This window comes from Nicotiana sylvestris, chromosome 5, assembly GCF_000393655.2.
Source record: "Nicotiana sylvestris chromosome 5, ASM39365v2, whole genome shotgun sequence".
In the NCBI taxonomy this organism is placed as follows: domain Eukaryota; kingdom Viridiplantae; phylum Streptophyta; class Magnoliopsida; order Solanales; family Solanaceae; genus Nicotiana; species Nicotiana sylvestris.
In genome coordinates, this window is record NC_091061.1 from 4,313,386 (window position 1) to 4,326,544 (window position 13,159).

At 38.6% G+C, this 13,159-nt stretch overlaps 1 pseudogene; it reads left to right on the forward strand.

Annotated features, from left to right (window-relative positions):
* The first annotated feature begins 31 nt into the window (after nt 1–31).
* Nucleotides 32–4,762, forward strand: LOC104210306 (probable galactinol--sucrose galactosyltransferase 6; annotated as a pseudogene).
* The last annotated feature ends 8,397 nt before the right edge of the window (nt 4,763–13,159 follow it).

The window sequence follows — 13,159 nt, forward strand, 5'->3', positions numbered from 1 at the left end:
ATAAATAGCCAACCCTTCTCTTCCCCAATAACCCATTTTTCCTACTCAATTCAATAAACCCATTATTCCTTTTCGATTCTCTGTTTCGTCAATTCTTGCTCACAAAGTAAGTATATTCTGCCTTTTCGCATTTGCTTTTTCCTGACTTGCACCTTTTGTTTAATCATTATAAATTTGTATTAACGAACTATAGAGTTGTTTTTACATAATTTGTTGAGCACGGGTTCATAATCTGATAACAGAGAAAACCAATCTAGCTGATATTTGCCTTAAAAAATAGGAGTAAATATGATTAATTGATCTGTTTTCTATTCTTACCTTAATTTATGACTCTGAACATAAATTACTCAAATTGGGTACATTATAAGTTATGACTGTTTATTATACGAGATTGTTAAATATTTTTTTATACTTTCATGTCAGTGCATAAAACTTAAATTCCATAGTTAAATAGCTCTCTGCCTACTCGTTGTTATTAATTGAAGAATTAACCCAAATAATTGCGAACCTAATCTCTTAAAGTAAAAATAGCCGACGAATACATAATATATGCATAACTGATGTATATTATATGTATAATTGTGTATAATCTATGTATACCGGCCAGAAAAAGTAAATAGTAAATATGGCCGGCTATTTGTGTAACAATCCCCTTCTTCTTTTAACTGTATTAGTGGGAAAAGATTCTTATTTTAGCATGGTGATAAAAGATTATAATTTGGTTTTGATTTATTTTTTTCCTTTTTAGGGAAGTGAAGTTGAGTTTGAGAAGGAGGAATCTGCTATGACGATTACTCCAGCGATTAGAATTTCCGATAGGAAGCTGGTGATAAAGGACAGAACAATATTAACAAATGTACCAGACAATGTAATTACCACTTCCGGTGCAACATCAGGTCCAATGGAAGGTGTATTTATAGGTGCGGAATTCGATCAAGAAAACAGCCGCCATGTCGTTCCGTTAGGAAAATTACGGGATGTTAAATTCTTATCTTGTTTCAGGTTCAAATTATGGTGGATGGCTCAAAAAATGGGTGACAAAGGAAGTGAGATTCCACTGGAAACCCAATTTTTACTTGTCGAAACCAAAGATGGGTCCGACCTCGGATCCGATAAGCAATAATATTTTTATGCAGTTTTCCTTCCATTAATCGAAGGTTCATTTCAAGGTGTTCTTCAGGGGAATCCTGAAGACTAGCTTGAATTGTGCCTCGAGAGCGGGGATAAGGATACTGTCGGCTCGGCATTTAATCAAGCAGTTCATGTGCATGCTGGTTGTGATCCTTTTATTGTTATTACAGAGGCAATAAGGGCGGTGAAATTACACCTCAAGACTTTCCGGCAACGGCATGAGAAGAAACTTCCCGGAATTGTTGATTACTTTTTGGTGTACGTGGGATGCTTTTTACCAAGAAGTTACTCAAGAAGGCGTTGAAGCCGGCCTTGAAAGTCTCACTGCCGGTGGAGTACCGCCGAAGTTCGTCATCATCGATGACGGTTGGCAATCCGTCGGCGCGGATGTGGAAGTTGAAAAGCCGTTAATGAGACTTACAGGATTAAAAGAAAATGAGAAGTTTCAGAAGAACAAAGATCCAACTGTGGGGATTAAAAACATTGTGAATATAGCTAAAGAAAAATACGAATTGAATTACGTGTACGTGTGGCACGCGATAACAGGTTACTGGGGCGGGGTCCGACCCGGAGTGAAGGGGATGGAGGAATACGGATCAGTTATGAAGTATCCGGAAATTACAAAAGGGGTGATGGAGAACGAACCAGGTTGGAAAACGGATGCGATTGCGGTTCAGGGTTTAGGTTTAGTTAACCCGAAAAGTGTTTATAAGTTTTATAATGAAATGCATAGTTATTTGGCATCAGCTGGGGTAGATGGATTGAAGGTGGATGTGCAGTGTATATTGGAGACCCTAGGGGGTGGTTTAGGGGGTCGGGTTGAGCTCACGAAACAGTATCATCAAGCTCTTGATGCTTCTGTTTCTAAGAACTTCCCCGATAATGGTTGCATTGCTTGCATGAGCCACAGTACTGATGCACTTTACTGGTACGTTCACTTCCTATTTTGGTTAAATACTTTTGATCTGTTTATACTATTTCATTGTTAGCTCTAATTTACCATTTTTAGGTGTTTTCTGTTTACATTGTATGTGTCCTGTCGAAGAAAAAAAAAAGAAGCATTGTTGATGATTTTGATGATGTCGTATTGAAGTTATTCATTTGATGTTAGAATGATCTGTATTTCTCATGTTATCCACAAAGTTTTTGGTCAGTTTCTTGAAAATTTTGAGATATTTATTGATTTTGGAAAGTACAGGCAATTTATAATGAGTAAAGATTTGATTTTTGAGATTATTCTGTGGTGGTGTCTTGATTCTCTTTAATGAAGAAATAAAATATTTTTAAGGTTTAAGTAAATTCAATTACCATCTAAACTGTTTCTTGTTTGTTAAAGTTTTTCTTTTCGTAAGAATGATCATTCAATGTGATACATGACCAACGCGTCTCTTTTTGATTTCTCAATGTCAGTCATATATGCGACTAATATGTAGTTGAGCCAGAACTTATGGAATCTAGTATGAAGCTATTGCAGTTGCAGATTCTATAACTTATTTTAATGTTGAGATTCTGGACTATACTGATATATTGTGTTTGGATCATTGAATGAAACAGCTCAAAGCAGACAGCTGTTGTAAGAGCATCAAACGACTTCTATCCAAGAGATCCAATCTCACACACCATTCACATTGCTTGTGTGGCATACAACAGTGTGTTCCTTGGGGAAATTATGCTGCCTGATTGGGACATGTTCCACTCCCTTCATCCAGCGGCCGAGTACCATGGCTCAGCTAGGGCGTTGAGTGGTGGACCTGTCTATGTTAGGTAATAAATTATATCCGACGAGTATTTATGATTCCTTATTTTGTAACGACGAATCATCATATGATTTGCGACAAGTTGCTAATTTTTTTGTGTTCTGAATGACAGTGATGCACCTGGCAAGCACAACTTTGATGTCTTAAGGAAGCTTGTTCTCCGAGATGGTACAATTCTTCGAGCTCGTTTGCCTGGTCGACCTACAAAGGATTCCCTTTTCTCCGATCCTTCTCGGGATGGTGTTAGGTAAGCATTTCATTTTCAAAATCAATGCTATTTACAGTAAGTTTGCTTTAGGTGGTCCTTAATTTTGAAATTTTCTACCGATAAACTTTATTTGATTAGAGTGAAAAGGAACGGTAAAGTTATTTCCGTGTGACCTATAGGTCAGCCGTGGAAACAGCCATTAATACTTGTATTAGGGTAGGCTGTCTACATCACACTCCTTGTGGTGCGGCCCTTTCCGAACCCTGCGTGAATGCGGAATGTTTTGTGCACCGGGATGTTCTTTCAGTGAAAACGAAACTAGTAGAATCCATTGCTTCAGACTCGAACCAAATATACATATGCAAAAAAAGAAAAAGGGTGTAATGATAGTGTACTTTAACCACAAAGAGGTGCAAATTAGACTCTTCGCTACTTCTCTTTTGAAGCTCTAAGTATGGTGTTTATTTGGCTGGAAATGAGTAGTGAACTGCTTTTTAATTTGATTGCAATGGCGTGAATAGTATCTAACTAATCTAATAATGTGTTTCAGCCTCTTGAAGATATGGAACATGAACAAATACACTGGTGTGCTTGGAGTATACAACTGCCAAGGTGCAGCATGGAACACGGTTGAAAGGAAGAACACATTCCACCAAACTAATTCCGAGGCGATAACAGGCTATGTCAGGGGTCGTGATGTCCATTTCATATCTGAAGCTGCGGTAGACCCCAACTGGAGTGGAGATTGTGCTCTTTACTCCAATGTGAGTGCTGAGCTTGTTGTTCTCCCTCACAATGCAGCGATTCCCATTTCTTTGAAGGTCCTCGAGCACGAGACATACACTGTTACACCTATTAAGGTCTTGGCACCTGGCTTCAGCTTTGCACCATTGGGGCTCATTGACATGTACAATGCTGGTGGGGCGATCGAGGGACTAAAATACGAGGTGAAGTCAGGCGCTGAATTGTCTGAACTAGAGACTGGATACCAAGGTGAAGGCAATCTTGTTGCTGAAGATAGAATCGAGAACTTGAGCACAGAAGCAGTTGCAGTAGTGTCGATGGAAGTAAAGGGGTGTGGTCGATTTGGTGCTTACTCGTCTGTCAAGCCAAGGAAGTGCACTGTTGGTAGAAATATGGTTGATTTTGCTTATGACTCAGATTCTGGTTTGTTAACTTTGAATCTTGATGATATGCCTCCAGCTGATCAGAAAGTGCATCTCATTGAAGTTGAAGTATAGATATTTAAAAGGCATTATTTTGGGGACAGATGTTTCTGGGATTAAAGTAAGGGAAACCTACTACAGTATTTCTTTGGCTCTTCACATCCCTCCTTTGGGTTCGCGAATCGCGAGTTAGAATGCACTGGTTGGGACTGGTTAGATTTGTATTAACTTCCCTTCCAAGATTACGATCCCTATGCTCTGTCTCCCCAACTGATTTGTATCACTATTGAATAGTTAGCTCCATTTGCCTTTCATTGAAAGAAGGCATGTCAAAAAGCTGGTGAGAGTAGGAAGGATAAATCTATGTAGTTCTACTTTTGATGGAATGTTCATGTCCTTGAATAACGCAATGATTGTATTTGATAGTGTGTTTATTCTTTCCATTTGCCAATTTGAAGCAAAAAGAAAGATATCAAACATAGATGGTTGATGGTGATCTCTTCATCAAAAAAGATAATTAATGGTGATCTTGCCACATATCGCATAACTAGTAGGGATAGCTCGAGCTTTGCCTGGGCCCAACGTGAACAATGTTATGCTTTTTTGTTATACACTATGTTACCTTGTCATTCTAAGAGCAAATTTTTCTCTTTTGAGAACAGTTGTTACTGCTAAGCTAAGCTTGCGTATGGTTGTTGTATAAGTATACAGCTATGGTTTCACAATTAGAATAGAGCTACGATCAGAATGGAAACATATATAAATGCATGCATAGAAGGAGCTACCTGTTAGGTGTTTGCCATAATTTTCTTACCATATTTGGTTTTCCTTTTTGTCGAAGGAAAGGGCAATAATTACCTTAATTAGGTTTTCCTTTTTGTAGAAGGAAATTATAATTCTCCTATATTTGGCTAGTCTTTTTTCTTGTAAGAAAAGGTTTGGAGTTCTATAAATTGAAGATCCGTCCTTCTCATTCAGTAGCATCCACAATGTAGTCATAGAGGGCTTTAGAGTCTTGTTTAGGGGGAGAACTTTACGGGACAAGTGTTTAGTGTATCACTTGTGTTTGCCTCTTCGTGAGGTTGTTGTCTCGATATTTTGTACTCTCTTTTTATATAGTGGATTGTTCATCTCCAGTTGTGGGCGTAGGTCAGTTGACCGAACCACGTTATATGTTTGTGTCTCCTTTGGTAGATTTCTCCTTTATTGTCTGATTCATCGTCGTTCAAGGTTTGTTTTGCTAGCTTTCGCATGACACCTGATTTATTTCGGTCCTAACACTACCAGCATATACAAGAATATACAACGACAAAGTTTTCATACTTATTTATACAAAATGTGAAAGATTGTACTACCGCATCAGAATCTGCATAGATATTTACACAAAAATTAAAAGATTCTACTGCAGTAAACAACATCATCAAAATCTGCCTTGAACGCAAGCATTGCAACTGCTATGGGCTATCAAAAAGCATTCAGGCGACCATCGTTGCAGTCAAAATCTGATGAAGTATCTGTATGAACAACAAATTGACAGTTAGAATAAAAGAACAGTTGGAAATATGCAGATTGGACATACATTTTATTTAGAATTGTTCCAAAGTTAACCACACTCTTTTTGCTAAAAAAGGAACAAGTTTTTTCTTCTCAGTTCAATACGTTCAACACAACAACAACAACAACAACAAAAAATCTAGTGTAATCCCATAGGTGGTGTGGGAGGGTAGTGTGTACGCAGACCTTACCCCTACCTTGTGAAGGTAGAAAGGCTAATACTTTCAATACTCTATAATGAAAATTATTGCAATATTCTTACATTGTTCAGAGAAGTTAACTGTATTCAAATGTTTAACATTGTGGTTCATTTTTCACACAACAAAACTTTTATTATTATGAACTTACTGTTTGCATTCGAGGTTGTTTTTAAGTGTATGTTTTGTGATCTTGTTTGTATATGCAAAAGGCAATCTTGTTGCCCGACTAATTCATACGAAAGCTATTAAAGGAAAAAGTATAAGCTATCAAGTTTCAACTTCTAACCTTCAGTGTTTCTGCGGAGGACTTGGTGACAGGGGTGGCCCGACAAATTTTGTGGCCTAAAGCTAAATTTTACGAGAGGGCTTAAGTTTCTAATTTTTTTATCATTATTTATTTGAAGTCTGTTTTTTTAGCTTTTCTTTAGATACAAAGTTATTTAATTTTCTTATAATCAATAACTCCTAATAAGTATTTCTCAATTGACAGTATAGCTAATCCACTTCACCTTTCTTGTGACATTGTTGTTCTTAGGTAAGATTTTATTAATTTTAATTTTGAAAACTTCTTTCCGCTGAAGCAACGGTAACTTGAGTTATGAATATTATTTCATAAGCAATTTAGGCATTTGAAAAAGAATTAAATCTTTTTAATTGATTAAATGTATCAATTAAACTGTTATCTTCTAAGTGTAATATTTTTCTTAATATTTTAAATTCAGAAAATAAATCTAAACCATCAATATCAAATTGATTATTATGCTTTAAGGAACATTCAAGATTAAGGCAATATTTTTTCAAATTTCCAACATCTAGTGATCTTAGCTTTTACTGTCAAATAGAAAACCAAAAATATTTTCATATGCTTCGAATTGTTCAAATCTCTTTTGAAGTGAAAAAATAGTCTTGCCTATTATATATAAAAGTAATCAACTCTAAAGGACTCTTCGAAATATTTTGAGATTTCATTATCAACATTCGCATCAAATTGTTACTTCATATATATCTCACGTTTCTTACGAAATTCGGGTTCAATATACATTTCAAGTGCAATTTCCTTGGTAGAAATTATAGTGGTTGCAAATCCTTCTTCTCTATATTGTTAGAAAGAAATCAAACTTTTTTACTTTACAAAACTCTTTTTAAACTTATACATAATCTATTAGGTGTAACAAAAAATGGGGCCCCCACAAATATGGGGCCTAAAGCGGTTGCTTTACTTGCTTTATGGAAGGGCCGCCCCTGCTTGGTGATGGTATGTTTGGTTTCTTGCTTGGCGTTATATCTTTTGTTAATGGACTCCGATCTGCTTCTACAAATGTGATGGTTTCTATCTTTCCTTTACTTCCCTCACCAATGGTCGTTGATGTTGAAGAATGTGGCAAGTCGAAGACGGTCAATTTTTGGGTGTAACATAAGATGACAAATGTACCAGGCACTCTATCTGGTGTCCTGAGTAGTGACTTCTGCAAATGAAATTTGAACAACTTGTGCAGCAGGTGCTCTCTGATGTGCTCAACAAGTAACAATTGCTTATGCGGGAAAAAGTTTAGAGCATACAAAATGAGTAAAAGTGAAGATTTTAAATTAATTTCCAATAAGTTGAAATAGCTGTCAGTATGTACACTTTCACAATGGTAGTTTCATATATTTGGTCTGTTATTAGTGAAAGCATTCTTTCAGCCAATTTCTCTCACACTACTATTGCTACTCTTTTACTCCCATTTGTGATTTCAACTTCGAATTCACATCTACGATGTTGTTCTTGTGCGAGTTAATTTTAGATGAAATATGGTAAATAATAAAGTTTTGGCTATCAGATGTCCATAATGATACTATGTCAATGGTAAAGTTGTTATTACCTTGGAATCAACATTTTCGGTAGCTCGCAGTTGATAAAGAGAATTTTCTTTTTGCGCTTGAGTCGTGCTAGATGTTAACACTCAGAGCATAGAAGCACATAGAAAACTGAAATTACGCAGACTACAATGGAATAATTACTAAAAATGAAAAAATACTTAAATGGAAGAATGTAAATGAACAAAGCAAGCATACAAGAAAACTGTTAGAATAGTCATGTAAATAGGAGTAAATAATCCTAATCCAATATGTATTAGGAGTATGATATGTTATGTGTGTATATATAGGGCTCATTATAGCATTGTCAATTAATCAATAATATATTTTCTCTCGTGCATTCTCACATGGTATCAGAGCAATTGTGAGAGATTTATCGCTGTGCATAAATTCCAGCAATTCCGGGAAGAGAAATCAGTCACCGAAAGCCTTTTTCCGGCGACATTTTCAGATTTGTTTGTGTCTGCTTTGTCTCGGTTAGTGTTGTGCAAAATCCAGCACTACCAAAAGACTCGCCACTGTCCGGCGACCAAACCCCAAAAAAATCTCCGGTAAACAGCACCCCACGCGCCACCAGAATCCCACGCGTGTGAGCCCACGCGCTGGCGCGTGCAGCATCCTCCGGCCACTTTTTGAAAAAGTTTCTTCAGAACAGTTGGGTCGTGTATCAATTTTGACCCCACCCATACTGTCTTCGTTTGATTCCGACCACTTTGAGTTTTTCCGGCGACTACACTGATTTTTTTTCCCGCAAAAACAGTGTTTCCTTCATCTGTTTCAGCGTGTTTCCAGTTGACTCTTTATGTAATTTGGTGATAATTCAACGATGTCTTTGGTAGTCGATACCTTTAGGTCTAAAAACACGGGTTCTGGCAATTCCGGTGTTATGATTACCTCAGAACCTTTAATGGGAAGTTCAAACTACTCAGCTTGGGCTTCATTTGTCGAGTTATGGTGTAAAGGTCAAGGTGTTCAAGATCATCTAATCACGAAGTCTAGTGAAGGAGATGAAAAGGCCAAAGCACTTTGGGAGAAGATCGATGCTCAATTATGCAGTATTCTGTGGCGGTCTATTGATTCCAAGTTGATGCCCTTGTTTCATCCATTCCAGACATGTTATTTGGTTTGGGAAAAGGCTCGCACTTTGTACACTAATGACAAATCTCGTTTCTATGATGTGATATCGCGGATGACAAATTTAAAGAAACATAAATTAGATATGTCTACTTACTTGGGACAAGTACAGGCAGTCATGGAGGAATTTGAGACGCTGATACCAGTTTTTGCTAGTGTTGCAAAGAAGCAAGAGCAGCGACAAAAGATGTTTCTATTTCTTACTCTTGCTGGTCTTCCTAATGATCTTGACTCAGTACGCGATCAGATTTTGGCTAGTCCGACTGTCCCCACAGTTGATGAATTATTCTCTCGATTACTTCGCCTTGCTACAGCACCAAGTCACCCAGTGATCTCATCACAGACACTTGATTCATCTGTTCTCGCATCCCATACAGTGTACAATCGGGCATCTCATACTATAGAGAATAGACGATGAGGAGGTCGCTTTGGAAGATCTAGACCTAAGTGCTCTTATTATCATAAACTAGGACACACTCGTGATGTGTGCCATTCTTTACATGGTCGTCCACCCAGAAATGCTTATGTTGCTCAGACCGAGACTACAGGTAACCAGGGCTTTTCTTTATTTGAAGGGGAGTATAATGAGTTCCTTCAATATCGAGCAAGTAAGCAGACATCTCCACAAGTAGCTTCTGTTGCTCAGACCGATACTTTTATTGCTAGTAATTCTTTTGCTTGTGTTTCCCGGTCTAGTACTCTTGGACAATGGGTTGTGGACTCAGCCGCTTCTGATCATATCTCTGATAATAAATCACTTTTGTCAAATATTGCGTATTCACAGTCTCTTCCCACTGTTACTTTAGCCAATGGGTCTCAAACCAAAGCAAAAGGAGTTGGACAAGCGAATCCCCTACCCTCTGTCACTCTAGATTCTGTTCTTTATGTCCCTGGCTATCCTTTTTAATCTTGCATCTGTTAGTCGTTTGACTCGTGCCCTCCGTTGTGGTATATATTTTATTGATGATTCCTTTATTATGCAGGACCGCAGTACGGGACAAACGATTGGAATAGGACTTGAATCAAAAGGCTTTTACTACCTTAACTCACTAAAATCCTCCAAGGCATGTCTAGTTACAGATCCTCCGAACCTAATTCACAGACATTTAGGACATCCAAGCTTATCCAAGCTTCAGAAGATGGTGCCTATTTTATCTAGTTTATCCACATTAGAGTGTGAGTCATGTCAGCTCGGGAAATATACCCGAGCCTCTTTTCCTCGTAGTATTGAGAGTCATGCAGAGTCTGTTTTTTCTTAAGTTCATTCTGATATATGGGGTCCTAGTAGAGTCAGTTCTACCTTGGGATTTCGTTATTTTGTTAGTTTCATTGATGATCATTCAAGATGTACTTGGATTTTCTTAATAAAAGATCGTTCTGAGTTGTTTTCTATATTCAAGAATTTTTGTGCGGAAATTAAAAATCAATTTGGTGTTTCTATTCGCACTTTTCGCAGTGATAATGCCTTAGAATATTTATCCTCTCAATTTCAGCAGTTTATGACTTCTCAAGGAATTATTCATCAGACCTCTTGTCCTTATACCCCTCAGCAAAATGGGGTTGCATAGAGAAAGAATAGGCACATCATTGAGACTGCTCGCACACTTCTCATTGAATCTCATGTTCCGCTGCGCTTTTGGGGTGATGCAGTTCTCACAACTTGTTATTTAGTTAATCGGATGCCTTCCTCTCCCATCCAGAATCAGATACCGTATGCAGTATTGTTTTCCCAATCACCCTTATACTTTGTTCCCCCTCGTGTTTTTGGGAGCACTTGTTTCGTTCATAACTTAGCCCCTGGGAAAGATAAGTTAGCTCCTCGTGCTCTCAAGTGTGTCTTCATTGGTTATTCTCGTGTTCAGAAGGGATATCGTTGTTACTCACCTGAGCTTCGTAGGTACTTTATGTCCTATGACGTCATATTTTTTGAGTCTAAACCTTTCTTTACCTCTTCTGACCATTCTGACCACCTTGATATATCTGAGGTCTTACCTATACCGACCTTTAACGAGTCTACAATAGCTCCTCCTTCACCTTCCGCCACAGAAGTCTTACCCGAGTCTACTATAGCTCCTCTTTCACCTTCTGCTACAGAAGTCTTACCCATTCCAACCGTTGAGGAGTCTAGTGTGGCTCCTCCTAGAATCCCTGTCATAGGAACACCACTTTTGACATATCATCGTCGTCCGCACCCAGCATCAGGCCCAGCTGATTCACGTCCTACACCTGACCCTGTTCCTACCGCGGACTTGTCTCTTCCTAGTACACCGATTGCACTTCGGAAAAGTATACGGACCACCCTTAATCCTAATCCCCATTATGTCGGTTTGAGTTATCATCGTTTGTCATCACCCTATTATGTTTTTCTATCTTCTTTGTCCTTTATTTTCATCCTTAAGTCTACCGGTGAAGCATTGTCTCATCCAGATGGCGATAGACTATGATTGACGAGATGTCTGCATTACATACGAGTGGTACTTGGGAGCTCGTCCCTCTTCCTTCAAGTAAATCTATTGTTGGTTGTCGTTGGGTGTATGCAGTCAAGGTTGGTCCAGATGGTAAGGTTGATCGTCTTAAGGCTCGTCTTGTTGCCAAGGGATATACTCAGATATTTGGTCTCGATTACATTGATACCTTCTCTCCCGCTGCTAAGATAGCATCAGTCCACCTTTTTCTATCCATGGCTGTTGTTCGTCATTGGCCCCTCTATCAGCTGAACATTAAGAATGTTTTTTTGAAACGGTGACCTTGAGGATAAAGTTTATATGGAGCAACCACCTAGGTTTGTTGCTCAGGGGGAGTCTCGTGGCCTTGTATATCGCTTGCGCCGGTCACTTTATGGTCTAAAGCAGTCTCCTCGAGCCTGGCTTGGTAAGTTCAGCACAGTTATCCAGGAATTTGGCATGATTCGGAGTGAAGCTGATCACTCTGTATTCTATCGGCATTCTGCTTCGAGTCTCTGTATTTATCTGGTGGTCTATGTTGACGACATTGTTATTACTGGCAATGACCTGGATGGTATTACTAAATTGAAGCAACATCTCTTTCAACACTTTCAGACTAAGGATCTGGGCAAACTAAAGTATTTTCTGGGTATTGAGGTCGCTCAGTCTAGCTCAGGTATTGTGATCTCACAACGAAAGTATGCCTTAGATATTCTTGAGGAGACAGGAATGACAGGTTGTAGACCTGTTGACACTCCAATGGATCCGAATTCTAAACTTCTGCTAGGACAGGGAGAGCCTCTTAGCGATTCTGCAAGATATAGACGGTCGGTTGGTAAATTAAATTACCTTACAGTGACAAGACCTGACATTTCCTTTTCTGTAAGTGTTGTGAGTTAGTTTATGGATTCTCCGTGTGATAGTCATTGGGATGCAGTTGTTCGCATTCTTCGGTATATAAAATAAGCTCCAGGCAAAGGTTTATTGTTTGAGGATCGAGGCTATGAGCAGATCGTTGGATACTCAGATGTTGATTGGGCAGGATCACCTTCTGATAGACGTTCTACGTCTGGATACTGTGTCTTAGTAGGAGGAAATTTGGTGTCCTGGAAGAGCAAGAAACAGAATGTGGTTGCTCGGTCTAGTGCAGAAGCAGAATATCGAGCGATGGCTATGGCGACATGTGAGCTAATTTGGATCAAACAGTTGCTCAAGGAGTTGAAATTTGGTGAGATTAGTCAGATGAGACTTGTGTGTGATAATCAAGCTGCTCTTCATATTGCGTCAAATCCAGTATTTCATGAGAGAACTAAACACATTGAGATTGACTATCACTTTGTTAGAGAAAAGATACTTGTCACACCTCCTTTTTCCGCCCCCGCGAGGGCACAAGGAGTTTTTTCCAATTAAAGGACAATCGAAACGGGATTTATTTATTTATTTCAGAGTCGCCACTTGGGAGATTTAGGGTGTCCCAAGTCACCAATTTAATCCCGAATCGAGGAAAAGAATGACTCCATATTACAGTCTGCGTACCAGAAATCCGGATAAGGAATTCTGTTAACCCGGGAGAAGGTGTTAGGCATTCCCGAGTTCCGTGGTTCTAGCACGGTCGCTCAACTGTCATATTCGGCTTATTTATCTGATTTTAAATACAATTATGAACCGATGTGCCAATTTTAACTCTTTACCACTTTATTATTATTAT